General features: G+C 45.9%; 6 non-coding genes across 6 annotated transcripts; all 6 read left to right on the top strand.

Moving 5' to 3' along the window:
- The first annotated feature begins 52 nt into the window (after nucleotides 1-52).
- LOC130311796 (U2 spliceosomal RNA) lies at nucleotides 53-243 on the top strand. Its single transcript, XR_008860077.1, has one exon. It is a non-coding gene; the product is annotated as a U2 spliceosomal RNA (small nuclear RNA).
- Nucleotides 244-2,334: 2,091 nt separating this feature from the next.
- On the top strand, nucleotides 2,335-2,525 carry LOC130311829 (U2 spliceosomal RNA). Its single transcript, XR_008860108.1, has one exon. It is a non-coding gene; the product is annotated as a U2 spliceosomal RNA (small nuclear RNA).
- A 2,093-nt stretch (nucleotides 2,526-4,618) lies between these two features.
- LOC130311828 (U2 spliceosomal RNA) lies at nucleotides 4,619-4,809 on the top strand. The gene has a single exon (XR_008860107.1). It is a non-coding gene; the product is annotated as a U2 spliceosomal RNA (small nuclear RNA).
- Nucleotides 4,810-6,896: 2,087 nt separating this feature from the next.
- On the top strand, nucleotides 6,897-7,087 carry LOC130311818 (U2 spliceosomal RNA). The gene has a single exon (XR_008860098.1). It is a non-coding gene; the product is annotated as a U2 spliceosomal RNA (small nuclear RNA).
- A 2,094-nt stretch (nucleotides 7,088-9,181) lies between these two features.
- On the top strand, nucleotides 9,182-9,372 carry LOC130311807 (U2 spliceosomal RNA). Its single transcript, XR_008860087.1, has one exon. It is a non-coding gene; the product is annotated as a U2 spliceosomal RNA (small nuclear RNA).
- Nucleotides 9,373-11,461: 2,089 nt separating this feature from the next.
- LOC130311795 (U2 spliceosomal RNA) lies at nucleotides 11,462-11,652 on the top strand. Its single transcript, XR_008860076.1, has one exon. It is a non-coding gene; the product is annotated as a U2 spliceosomal RNA (small nuclear RNA).
- Nucleotides 11,653-13,280: the final 1,628 nt, after the last annotated feature.

Here is a 13,280-nt window from a genome sequence, read left to right as displayed (position 1 = left end):
CAGTGATAGTGCCCATGAAGGGGACCTTGTTGGGCCCGCCCCTTTCACGGTTATCGCTTCTCGGCCTTTTGGCTAAGATCAAGTGTAGTATCTGTTCTTATCAGTTTAATATCTGATACGTCCCCTATCTGGGGACCATATATTAAATGGATTTTTGAGAACGGGGGCCGATTTCGAAGCTTGCTTCCGTCGCCCTATGCATTGACCCGATATGGCAGTATCTTCGGGTACAGTGCACCACCCCCTTACAGGGTTAAAAAGAAAGATTCCTACTTTCATTGCTACCTGCTTGCTGGCTAGCCAGCTAGCCAGCCCTGTGGGCCTTGCTGCTGCTGCAGCCAATAAACAAAAGGTGGTGCTGCTGCTGCTTCTGCTGCTTCTGCTTCTGCTTGTGTCTGGCCCCTGTTGGAGCGTCCAGGCACAGGACTTCTGCTGCTGCTGACTAAATGGCCTCCTTAATTGGATCATTTGAGTAGCCAGCACACCTGTGCAGGTAGGGCATGACATGATAGGCAGCTGCCTTGATAGCGGGTGGGTGCTGAATGTTCCTAATTGACAAAATAAGATTAATGCTTATGAAGAAATATAAAATCTCATCCCTTCCCCAATATCGCGCCACACCCCTACCCCTTAATTCCCTGGTTGAACGTGATGGACATATGTCTTTTTTCGACCGTACTAACTATGTAACTATGTAACATAACATGGGGGGGGGGGGTCTCCTGGCTGTTCACACAGGTGTGTCATTGCTGTACATTGACCATGCATTGCTTCTGTGGTATTGCAAAGGCAAAGACAAATGCTTCCAGCCATCCATTGCACTAATGGATTGGTCATCAGCTGGCTGTCTATGTCCCGCATCAATATAGACCAAAGTACAGAGGGTTAGGCTATGCTATTGTGCACCTACCTGATGCATCAGAAGGTGCGAGGCCCTTGCTAAATTCTGTGCACAGACTTTGAGATCTATGCTTTAGACTGTATCTAAACCTGCTCCAACATGGACTGACATTCTGGCCTACTTTCAGCCGATGCGACTTGTCTGTCGCTGAACAGTCGCTTTTTATGTATTCAGCACCTATGTATAATGTTGTAAAAATGCTCTAGAAGCTAAAGTCGCAGAAATGTCACACATATTTGGCCTGCAACTTTCTGTGCGACAAATTCAGACAGGAAAAATCAGTATAAATCCTTAGAAAATTATCCCCCAGTGTCTCCATCTGCTGGCGGTATTGAATAAGCATTGCTGCACTGATGGGGTATGCATTAGACGAAAAAAAAGAAGAAAAAGAAGAATAATACGCCCAGAAAAGAGGCGAAAAGGAGAAAAACGTAAAAAAACGTGAAAAAAAAGTAAGAGGAAGAGAAGGGAAAAAAAGGTGGAAATGGGTTTAAAAGTGATTTCGGCGGAGAAATATATATAGATATATATATATATATATATATATATATATATATATATGCGCACACACACACATAGATATAAACGTATTCTCCGTTGAGATATTGCAGCCGCTGCTGTGTCCAGGCCCAGGAGCCTTAGCACTGTGCTGTGATGTCACTCAATACCACTGACATCACTAGGTGTAAACAACATCTCTCCTTTGCTGTGTATGTGACTATGGAGCTGTTTGGTGATGTCGTCTATTACGGCCTTCATAGAAGCAACAGGAGATTGTTGCATCCATCTTGAACCCTCAGAACTACAGTGCTATGATGTCACTCACTTCCACAGGCCTTGCAGAGTGTAAACAACAACAACCCAGCTTTGTTGTGTATGTAACCAAAGGGATTTGTGATGTCACCTAGAACCTTCACAGCAGCGACAGCTTTATGAGGAGCATCAGCACTGCTCTGCCTGAGCAGAACCATCACCGCCATAGGTTGTCAAATAACCCGGATTTAACCCACACAGGTAAGTCCAATGGGGTGCAGGCATGTCCTCTATGCTTACAGCTTCCCGTGGGTGTTGGTTTGATACCGTTTGGGGACAGCCAAGGAGGCATCTGCAGGCAACAAAGGTAGGTGTGTGCTTGTGTGTGTGTTTCCTATGCAGATCCTAAGCCCAGTGTCACATGCAAGTAGGAGGAGTAAGAAGGGTTCCTGGCAAATCCGGGTTATGGATTGCATTTAAAAAGGCCCCGTGGGAGTGCAATGGGCCCCTGTCTTGCTGCTTAGCAATAATGGTATGGGTTTAGGTTCTGCTGTGTGTACTGGTGGTTGACTGCCCCCCAGCCCAGAGTGTGCATGGAAAATTGTCTGGCAGCCTCCCTGACAGCAAGCAGTGATAGTGCCCATGAAGGGGACCTTGTTGGGCCCGCCCCTTTCACGGTTATCGCTTCTCGGCCTTTTGGCTAAGATCAAGTGTAGTATCTGTTCTTATCAGTTTAATATCTGATACGTCCCCTATCTGGGGACCATATATTAAATGGATTTTTGAGAACGGGGGCCGATTTCGAAGCTTGCTTCCGTCGCCCTATGCATTGACCCGATATGGCAGTATCTTCGGGTACAGTGCACCACCCCCTTACAGGGTTAAAAAGAAAGATTCCTACTTTCATTGCTACCTGCTTGCTGGCTAGCCAGCTAGCCAGCCCTGTGGGCCTTGCTGCTGCTGCAGCCAATAAACAAAAGGTGGTGCTGCTGCTGCTTCTGCTGCTTCTGCTTCTGCTTGTGTCTGGCCCCTGTTGGAGCGTCCAGGCACAGGACTTCTGCTGCTGCTGACTAAATGGCCTCCTTAATTGGATCATTTGAGTAGCCAGCACACCTGTGCAGGTAGGGCATGACATGATAGGCAGCTGCCTTGATAGCGGGTGGGTGCTGAATGTTCCTAATTGACAAAATAAGATTAATGCTTATGAAGAAATATAAAATCTCATCCCTTCCCCAATATCGCGCCACACCCCTACCCCTTAATTCCCTGGTTGAACGTGATGGACATATGTCTTTTTTCGACCGTACTAACTATGTAACTATGTAACATAACATGGGGGGGGGGGGGTCTCCTGGCTGTTCACACAGGTGTGTCATTGCTGTACATTGACCATGCATTGCTTCTGTGGTATTGCAAAGGCAAAGACAAATGCTTCCAGCCATCCATTGCACTAATGGATTGGTCATCAGCTGGCTGTCTATGTCCCGCATCAATATAGACCAAAGTACAGAGGGTTAGGCTATGCTATTGTGCACCTACCTGATGCATCAGAAGGTGCGAGGCCCTTGCTAAATTCTGTGCACAGACTTTGAGATCTATGCTTTAGACTGTATCTAAACCTGCTCCAACATGGACTGACATTCTGGCCTACTTTCAGCCGATGCGACTTGTCTGTCGCTGAACAGTCGCTTTTTATGTATTCAGCACCTATGTATAATGTTGTAAAAATGCTCTAGAAGCTAAAGTCGCAGAAATGTCACACATATTTGGCCTGCAACTTTCTGTGCGACAAATTCAGACAGGAAAAATCAGTATAAATCCTTAGAAAATTATCCCCCAGTGTCTCCATCTGCTGGCGGTATTGAATAAGCATTGCTGCACTGATGGGGTATGCATTAGACGAAAAAAAAGAAGAAAAAGAAGAATAATACGCCCAGAAAAGAGGCGAAAAGGAGAAAAACGTAAAAAAACGTGAAAAAAAAGTAAGAGGAAGAGAAGGGAAAAAAAGGTGGAAATGGGTTTAAAAGTGATTTCGGCGGAGAATATATATATATATATATATATATATATATATATATATATATATATATATATGCGCACACACACATAGATATAAACGTATTCTCCGTTGAGATATTGCAGCCGCTGCTGTGTCCAGGCCCAGGAGCCTTAGCACTGTGCTGTGATGTCACTCAATACCACTGACATCACTAGGTGTAAACAACATCTCTCCTTTGCTGTGTATGTGACTATGGAGCTGTTTGGTGATGTCGTCTATTACGGCCTTCATAGAAGCAACAGGAGATTGTTGCATCCATCTTGAACCCTCAGAACTACAGTGCTATGATGTCACTCACTTCCACAGGCCTTGCAGAGTGTAAACAACAACAACCCAGCTTTGTTGTGTATGTAACCAAAGGGATTTGTGATGTCACCTAGAACCTTCACAGCAGCGACAGCTTTATGAGGAGCATCAGCACTGCTCTGCCTGAGCAGAACCATCACCGCCATAGGTTGTCAAATAACCCGGATTTAACCCACACAGGTAAGTCCAATGGGGTGCAGGCATGTCCTCTATGCTTACAGCTTCCCGTGGGTGTTGGTTTGATACCGTTTGGGGACAGCCAAGGAGGCATCTGCAGGCAACAAAGGTAGGTGTGTGCTTGTGTGTGTGTTTCCTATGCAGATCCTAAGCCCAGTGTCACATGCAAGTAGGAGGAGTAAGAAGGGTTCCTGGCAAATCCGGGTTATGGATTGCATTTAAAAAGGCCCCGTGGGAGTGCAATGGGCCCCTGTCTTGCTGCTTAGCAATAATGGTATGGGTTTAGGTTCTGCTGTGTGTACTGGTGGTTGACTGCCCCCCAGCCCAGAGTGTGCATGGAAAATTGTCTGGCAGCCTCCCTGACAGCAAGCAGTGATAGTGCCCATGAAGGGGACCTTGTTGGGCCCGCCCCTTTCACGGTTATCGCTTCTCGGCCTTTTGGCTAAGATCAAGTGTAGTATCTGTTCTTATCAGTTTAATATCTGATACGTCCCCTATCTGGGGACCATATATTAAATGGATTTTTGAGAACGGGGGCCGATTTCGAAGCTTGCTTCCGTCGCCCTATGCATTGACCCGATATGGCAGTATCTTCGGGTACAGTGCACCACCCCCTTACAGGGTTAAAAAGAAAGATTCCTACTTTCATTGCTACCTGCTTGCTGGCTAGCCAGCTAGCCAGCCCTGTGGGCCTTGCTGCTGCTGCAGCCAATAAACAAAAGGTGGTGCTGCTGCTGCTTCTGCTGCTTCTGCTTCTGCTTGTGTCTGGCCCCTGTTGGAGCGTCCTGGCACAGGACTTCTGCTGCTGCTGACTAAATGGCCTCCTTAATTGGATCATTTGAGTAGCCAGCACACCTGTGCAGGTAGGGCATGACATGATAGGCAGCTGCCTTGATAGCGGGTGGGTGCTGAATGTTCCTAATTGACAAAATAAGATTAATGCTTATGAAGAAATATAAAATCTCATCCCTTCCCCAATATCGCGCCACACCCCTACCCCTTAATTCCCTGGTTGAACGTGATGGACATATGTCTTTTTTCGACCGTACTAACTATGTAACTATGTAACATAACATGGGGGGGGGGGGGGTCTCCTGGCTGTTCACACAGGTGTGTCATTGCTGTACATTGACCATGCATTGCTTCTGTGGTATTGCAAAGGCAAAGACAAATGCTTCCAGCCATCCATTGCACTAATGGATTGGTCATCAGCTGGCTGTCTATGTCCCGCATCAATATAGACCAAAGTACAGAGGGTTAGGCTATGCTATTGTGCACCTACCTGATGCATCAGAAGGTGCGAGGCCCTTGCTAAATTCTGTGCACAGACTTTGAGATCTATGCTTTAGACTGTATCTAAACCTGCTCCAACATGGACTGACATTCTGGCCTACTTTCAGCCGATGCGACTTGTCTGTCGCTGAACAGTCGCTTTTTATGTATTCAGCACCTATGTATAATGTTGTAAAAATGCTCTAGAAGCTAAAGTCGCAGAAATGTCACACATATTTGGCCTGCAACTTTCTGTGCGACAAATTCAGACAGGAAAAATCAGTATAAATCCTTAGAAAATTATCCCCCAGTGTCTCCATCTGCTGGCGGTATTGAATAAGCATTGCTGCACTGATGGGGTATGCATTAGACGAAAAAAAAGAAGAAAAAGAAGAATAATACGCCCAGAAAAGAGGCGAAAAGGAGAAAAACGTAAAAAAACGTGAAAAAAAAGTAAGAGGAAGAGAAGGGAAAAAAAGGTGGAAATGGGTTTAAAAGTGATTTCGGCGGAGAAATATATATATATATATATATATATATATATATATATATATATGCGCACACACACACATAGATATAAACGTATTCTCCGTTGAGATATTGCAGCCGCTGCTGTGTCCAGGCCCAGGAGCCTTAGCACTGTGCTGTGATGTCACTCAATACCACTGACATCACTAGGTGTAAACAACATCTCTCCTTTGCTGTGTATGTGACTATGGAGCTGTTTGGTGATGTCGTCTATTACGGCCTTCATAGAAGCAACAGGAGATTGTTGCATCCATCTTGAACCCTCAGAACTACAGTGCTATGATGTCACTCACTTCCACAGGCCTTGCAGAGTGTAAACAACAACAACCCAGCTTTGTTGTGTATGTAACCAAAGGGATTTGTGATGTCACCTAGAACCTTCACAGCAGCGACAGCTTTATGAGGAGCATCAGCACTGCTCTGCCTGAGCAGAACCATCACCGCCATAGGTTGTCAAATAACCCGGATTTAACCCACACAGGTAAGTCCAATGGGGTGCAGGCATGTCCTCTATGCTTACAGCTTCCCGTGGGTGTTGGTTTGATACCGTTTGGGGACAGCCAAGGAGGCATCTGCAGGCAACAAAGGTAGGTGTGTGCTTGTGTGTGTGTTTCCTATGCAGATCCTAAGCCCAGTGTCACATGCAAGTAGGAGGAGTAAGAAGGGTTCCTGGCAAATCCGGGTTATGGATTGCATTTAAAAAGGCCCCGTGGGAGTGCAATGGGCCCCTGTCTTGCTGCTTAGCAATAATGGTATGGGTTTAGGTTCTGCTGTGTGTACTGGTGGTTGACTGCCCCCCAGCCCAGAGTGTGCATGGAAAATTGTCTGGCAGCCTCCCTGACAGCAAGCAGTGATAGTGCCCATGAAGGGGACCTTGTTGGGCCCGCCCCTTTCACGGTTATCGCTTCTCGGCCTTTTGGCTAAGATCAAGTGTAGTATCTGTTCTTATCAGTTTAATATCTGATACGTCCCCTATCTGGGGACCATATATTAAATGGATTTTTGAGAACGGGGGCCGATTTCGAAGCTTGCTTCCGTCGCCCTATGCATTGACCCGATATGGCAGTATCTTCGGGTACAGTGCACCACCCCCTTACAGGGTTAAAAAGAAAGATTCCTACTTTCATTGCTACCTGCTTGCTGGCTAGCCAGCTAGCCAGCCCTGTGGGCCTTGCTGCTGCTGCAGCCAATAAACAAAAGGTGGTGCTGCTGCTGCTTCTGCTGCTTCTGCTTCTGCTTGTGTCTGGCCCCTGTTGGAGCGTCCAGGCACAGGACTTCTGCTGCTGCTGACTAAATGGCCTCCTTAATTGGATCATTTGAGTAGCCAGCACACCTGTGCAGGTAGGGCATGACATGATAGGCAGCTGCCTTGATAGCGGGTGGGTGCTGAATGTTCCTAATTGACAAAATAAGATTAATGCTTATGAAGAAATATAAAATCTCATCCCTTCCCCAATATCGCGCCACACCCCTACCCCTTAATTCCCTGGTTGAACGTGATGGACATATGTCTTTTTTCGACCGTACTAACTATGTAACTATGTAACATAACATGGGGGGGGGGGGGGGTCTCCTGGCTGTTCACACAGGTGTGTCATTGCTGTACATTGACCATGCATTGCTTCTGTGGTATTGCAAAGGCAAAGACAAATGCTTCCAGCCATCCATTGCACTAATGGATTGGTCATCAGCTGGCTGTCTATGTCCCGCATCAATATAGACCAAAGTACAGAGGGTTAGGCTATGCTATTGTGCACCTACCTGATGCATCAGAAGGTGCGAGGCCCTTGCTAAATTCTGTGCACAGACTTTGAGATCTATGCTTTAGACTGTATCTAAACCTGCTCCAACATGGACTGACATTCTGGCCTACTTTCAGCCGATGCGACTTGTCTGTCGCTGAACAGTCGCTTTTTATGTATTCAGCACCTATGTATAATGTTGTAAAAATGCTCTAGAAGCTAAAGTCGCAGAAATGTCACACATATTTGGCCTGCAACTTTCTGTGCGACAAATTCAGACAGGAAAAATCAGTATAAATCCTTAGAAAATTATCCCCCAGTGTCTCCATCTGCTGGCGGTATTGAATAAGCATTGCTGCACTGATGGGGTATGCATTAGACGAAAAAAAAGAAGAAAAAGAAGAATAATACGCCCAGAAAAGAGGCGAAAAGGAGAAAAACGTAAAAAAACGTGAAAAAAAAGTAAGAGGAAGAGAAGGGAAAAAAAGGTGGAAATGGGTTTAAAAGTGATTTCGGCGGAGAAATATATATATATATATATATATATATATATATATATATATATATATATGCGCACACACACACATAGATATAAACGTATTCTCCGTTGAGATATTGCAGCCGCTGCTGTGTCCAGGCCCAGGAGCCTTAGCACTGTGCTGTGATGTCACTCAATACCACTGACATCACTAGGTGTAAACAACATCTCTCCTTTGCTGTGTATGTGACTATGGAGCTGTTTGGTGATGTCGTCTATTACGGCCTTCATAGAAGCAACAGGAGATTGTTGCATCCATCTTGAACCCTCAGAACTACAGTGCTATGATGTCACTCACTTCCACAGGCCTTGCAGAGTGTAAACAACAACAACCCAGCTTTGTTGTGTATGTAACCAAAGGGATTTGTGATGTCACCTAGAACCTTCACAGCAGCGACAGCTTTATGAGGAGCATCAGCACTGCTCTGCCTGAGCAGAACCATCACCGCCATAGGTTGTCAAATAACCCGGATTTAACCCACACAGGTAAGTCCAATGGGGTGCAGGCATGTCCTCTATGCTTACAGCTTCCCGTGGGTGTTGGTTTGATACCGTTTGGGGACAGCCAAGGAGGCATCTGCAGGCAACAAAGGTAGGTGTGTGCTTGTGTGTGTGTTTCCTATGCAGATCCTAAGCCCAGTGTCACATGCAAGTAGGAGGAGTAAGAAGGGTTCCTGGCAAATCCGGGTTATGGATTGCATTTAAAAAGGCCCCGTGGGAGTGCAATGGGCCCCTGTCTTGCTGCTTAGCAATAATGGTATGGGTTTAGGTTCTGCTGTGTGTACTGGTGGTTGACTGCCCCCCAGCCCAGAGTGTGCATGGAAAATTGTCTGGCAGCCTCCCTGACAGCAAGCAGTGATAGTGCCCATGAAGGGGACCTTGTTGGGCCCGCCCCTTTCACGGTTATCGCTTCTCGGCCTTTTGGCTAAGATCAAGTGTAGTATCTGTTCTTATCAGTTTAATATCTGATACGTCCCCTATCTGGGGACCATATATTAAATGGATTTTTGAGAACGGGGGCCGATTTCGAAGCTTGCTTCCGTCGCCCTATGCATTGACCCGATATGGCAGTATCTTCGGGTACAGTGCACCACCCCCTTACAGGGTTAAAAAGAAAGATTCCTACTTTCATTGCTACCTGCTTGCTGGCTAGCCAGCTAGCCAGCCCTGTGGGCCTTGCTGCTGCTGCAGCCAATAAACAAAAGGTGGTGCTGCTGCTGCTTCTGCTGCTTCTGCTTCTGCTTGTGTCTGGCCCCTGTTGGAGCGTCCAGGCACAGGACTTCTGCTGCTGCTGACTAAATGGCCTCCTTAATTGGATCATTTGAGTAGCCAGCACACCTGTGCAGGTAGGGCATGACATGATAGGCAGCTGCCTTGATAGCGGGTGGGTGCTGAATGTTCCTAATTGACAAAATAAGATTAATGCTTATGAAGAAATATAAAATCTCATCCCTTCCCCAATATCGCGCCACACCCCTACCCCTTAATTCCCTGGTTGAACGTGATGGACATATGTCTTTTTTCGACCGTACTAACTATGTAACTATGTAACATAACATGGGGGGGGGGGGGGTCTCCTGGCTGTTCACACAGGTGTGTCATTGCTGTACATTGACCATGCATTGCTTCTGTGGTATTGCAAAGGCAAAGACAAATGCTTCCAGCCATCCATTGCACTAATGGATTGGTCATCAGCTGGCTGTCTATGTCCCGCATCAATATAGACCAAAGTACAGAGGGTTAGGCTATGCTATTGTGCACCTACCTGATGCATCAGAAGGTGCGAGGCCCTTGCTAAATTCTGTGCACAGACTTTGAGATCTATGCTTTAGACTGTATCTAAACCTGCTCCAACATGGACTGACATTCTGGCCTACTTTCAGCCGATGCGACTTGTCTGTCGCTGAACAGTCGCTTTTTATGTATTCAGCACCTATGTATAATGTTGTAAAAATGCTCTAGAAGCTAAAGTCGCAGAAATGTCACACATATTTGGCCTGCAACTTTCTGTGCGACAAATTCAGACAGGAAAAATCAGTATAAATCCTTAGAAAATTATCCCCCAGTGTCTCCATCTGCTGGCGGTATTGAATAAGCATTGCTGCACTGATGGGGTATGCATTAGACGAAAAAAAAGAAGAAAAAGAAGAATAATACGCCCAGAAAAGAGGCGAAAAGGAGAAAAACGTAAAAAAACGTGAAAAAAAAGTAAGAGGAAGAGAAGGGAAAAAAAGGTGGAAATGGGTTTAAAAGTGATTTCGGCGGAGAAATATATATATATATATATATATATATATATATATATATATATATGCGCACACACACACATAGATATAAACGTATTCTCCGTTGAGATATTGCAGCCGCTGCTGTGTCCAGGCCCAGGAGCCTTAGCACTGTGCTGTGATGTCACTCAATACCACTGACATCACTAGGTGTAAACAACATCTCTCCTTTGCTGTGTATGTGACTATGGAGCTGTTTGGTGATGTCGTCTATTACGGCCTTCATAGAAGCAACAGGAGATTGTTGCATCCATCTTGAACCCTCAGAACTACAGTGCTATGATGTCACTCACTTCCACAGGCCTTGCAGAGTGTAAACAACAACAACCCAGCTTTGTTGTGTATGTAACCAAAGGGATTTGTGATGTCACCTAGAACCTTCACAGCAGCGACAGCTTTATGAGGAGCATCAGCACTGCTCTGCCTGAGCAGAACCATCACCGCCATAGGTTGTCAAATAACCCGGATTTAACCCACACAGGTAAGTCCAATGGGGTGCAGGCATGTCCTCTATGCTTACAGCTTCCCGTGGGTGTTGGTTTGATACCGTTTGGGGACAGCCAAGGAGGCATCTGCAGGCAACAAAGGTAGGTGTGTGCTTGTGTGTGTGTTTCCTATGCAGATCCTAAGCCCAGTGTCACATGCAAGTAGGAGGAGTAAGAAGGGTTCCTGGCAAATCCGGGTTATGGATTGCATTTAAAAAGGCCCCGTGGGAGTGCAATGGGCCCCTGTCTTGCTGCTTAGCAATAATGGTATGGGTTTAGGTTCTGCTGTGTGTACTGGTGGTTGACTGCCCCCCAGCCCAGAGTGTGCATGGAAAATTGTCTGGCAGCCTCCCTGACAGCAAGCAGTGATAGTGCCCATGAAGGGGACCTTGTTGGGCCCGCCCCTTTCACGGTTATCGCTTCTCGGCCTTTTGGCTAAGATCAAGTGTAGTATCTGTTCTTATCAGTTTAATATCTGATACGTCCCCTATCTGGGGACCATATATTAAATGGATTTTTGAGAACGGGGGCCGATTTCGAAGCTTGCTTCCGTCGCCCTATGCATTGACCCGATATGGCAGTATCTTCGGGTACAGTGCACCACCCCCTTACAGGGTTAAAAAGAAAGATTCCTACTTTCATTGCTACCTGCTTGCTGGCTAGCCAGCTAGCCAGCCCTGTGGGCCTTGCTGCTGCTGCAGCCAATAAACAAAAGGTGGTGCTGCTGCTGCTTCTGCTGCTTCTGCTTCTGCTTGTGTCTGGCCCCTGTTGGAGCGTCCAGGCACAGGACTTCTGCTGCTGCTGACTAAATGGCCTCCTTAATTGGATCATTTGAGTAGCCAGCACACCTGTGCAGGTAGGGCATGACATGATAGGCAGCTGCCTTGATAGCGGGTGGGTGCTGAATGTTCCTAATTGACAAAATAAGATTAATGCTTATGAAGAAATATAAAATCTCATCCCTTCCCCAATATCGCGCCACACCCCTACCCCTTAATTCCCTGGTTGAACGTGATGGACATATGTCTTTTTTCGACCGTACTAACTATGTAACTATGTAACATAACATGGGGGGGGGGGGGTCTCCTGGCTGTTCACACAGGTGTGTCATTGCTGTACATTGACCATGCATTGCTTCTGTGGTATTGCAAAGGCAAAGACAAATGCTTCCAGCCATCCATTGCACTAATGGATTGGTCATCAGCTGGCTGTCTATGTCCCGCATCAATATAGACCAAAGTACAGAGGGTTAGGCTATGCTATTGTGCACCTACCTGATGCATCAGAAGGTGCGAGGCCCTTGCTAAATTCTGTGCACAGACTTTGAGATCTATGCTTTAGACTGTATCTAAACCTGCTCCAACATGGACTGACATTCTGGCCTACTTTCAGCCGATGCGACTTGTCTGTCGCTGAACAGTCGCTTTTTATGTATTCAGCACCTATGTATAATGTTGTAAAAATGCTCTAGAAGCTAAAGTCGCAGAAATGTCACACATATTTGGCCTGCAACTTTCTGTGCGACAAATTCAGACAGGAAAAATCAGTATAAATCCTTAGAAAATTATCCCCCAGTGTCTCCATCTGCTGGCGGTATTGAATAAGCATTGCTGCACTGATGGGGTATGCATTAGACGAAAAAAAAGAAGAAAAAGAAGAATAATACGCCCAGAAAAGAGGCGAAAAGGAGAAAAACGTAAAAAAACGTGAAAAAAAAGTAAGAGGAAGAGAAGGGAAAAAAAGGTGGAAATGGGTTTAAAAGTGATTTCGGCGGAGAAATATATATATATATATATATATATATATATATATATATATATATATATGCGCACACACACACATAGATATAAACGTATTCTCCGTTGAGATATTGCAGCCGCTGCTGTGTCCAGGCCCAGGAGCCTTAGCACTGTGCTGTGATGTCACTCAATACCACTGACATCACTAGGTGTAAACAACATCTCTCCTTTGCTGTGTATGTGACTATGGAGCTGTTTGGTGTTTTCGTCTATTACGGCCTTCATAGAAGCAACAGGAGATTGTTGCATCCATCTTGAACCCTCAGAACTACAGTGCTATGATGTCACTCACTTCCACAGGCCTTGCAGAGTGTAAACAACAACAACCCAGCTTTGTTGTGTATGTAACCAAAGGGATTTGTGATGTCACCTAGAACCTTCACAGCAGCGACAGCTTTATGAGGAGCATCAGCACTGCTCTGCCTGAGCAGAACC

The sequence above is a fragment of the Hyla sarda genome, unplaced genomic scaffold (assembly GCF_029499605.1).
Source record: "Hyla sarda isolate aHylSar1 unplaced genomic scaffold, aHylSar1.hap1 scaffold_1679, whole genome shotgun sequence".
Taxonomy (NCBI): Eukaryota; Metazoa; Chordata; class Amphibia; order Anura; family Hylidae; genus Hyla; species Hyla sarda.
Note: the sequence above shows the minus strand (reverse complement) of the source record. Positions and strands in the feature narration are given on the sequence as shown.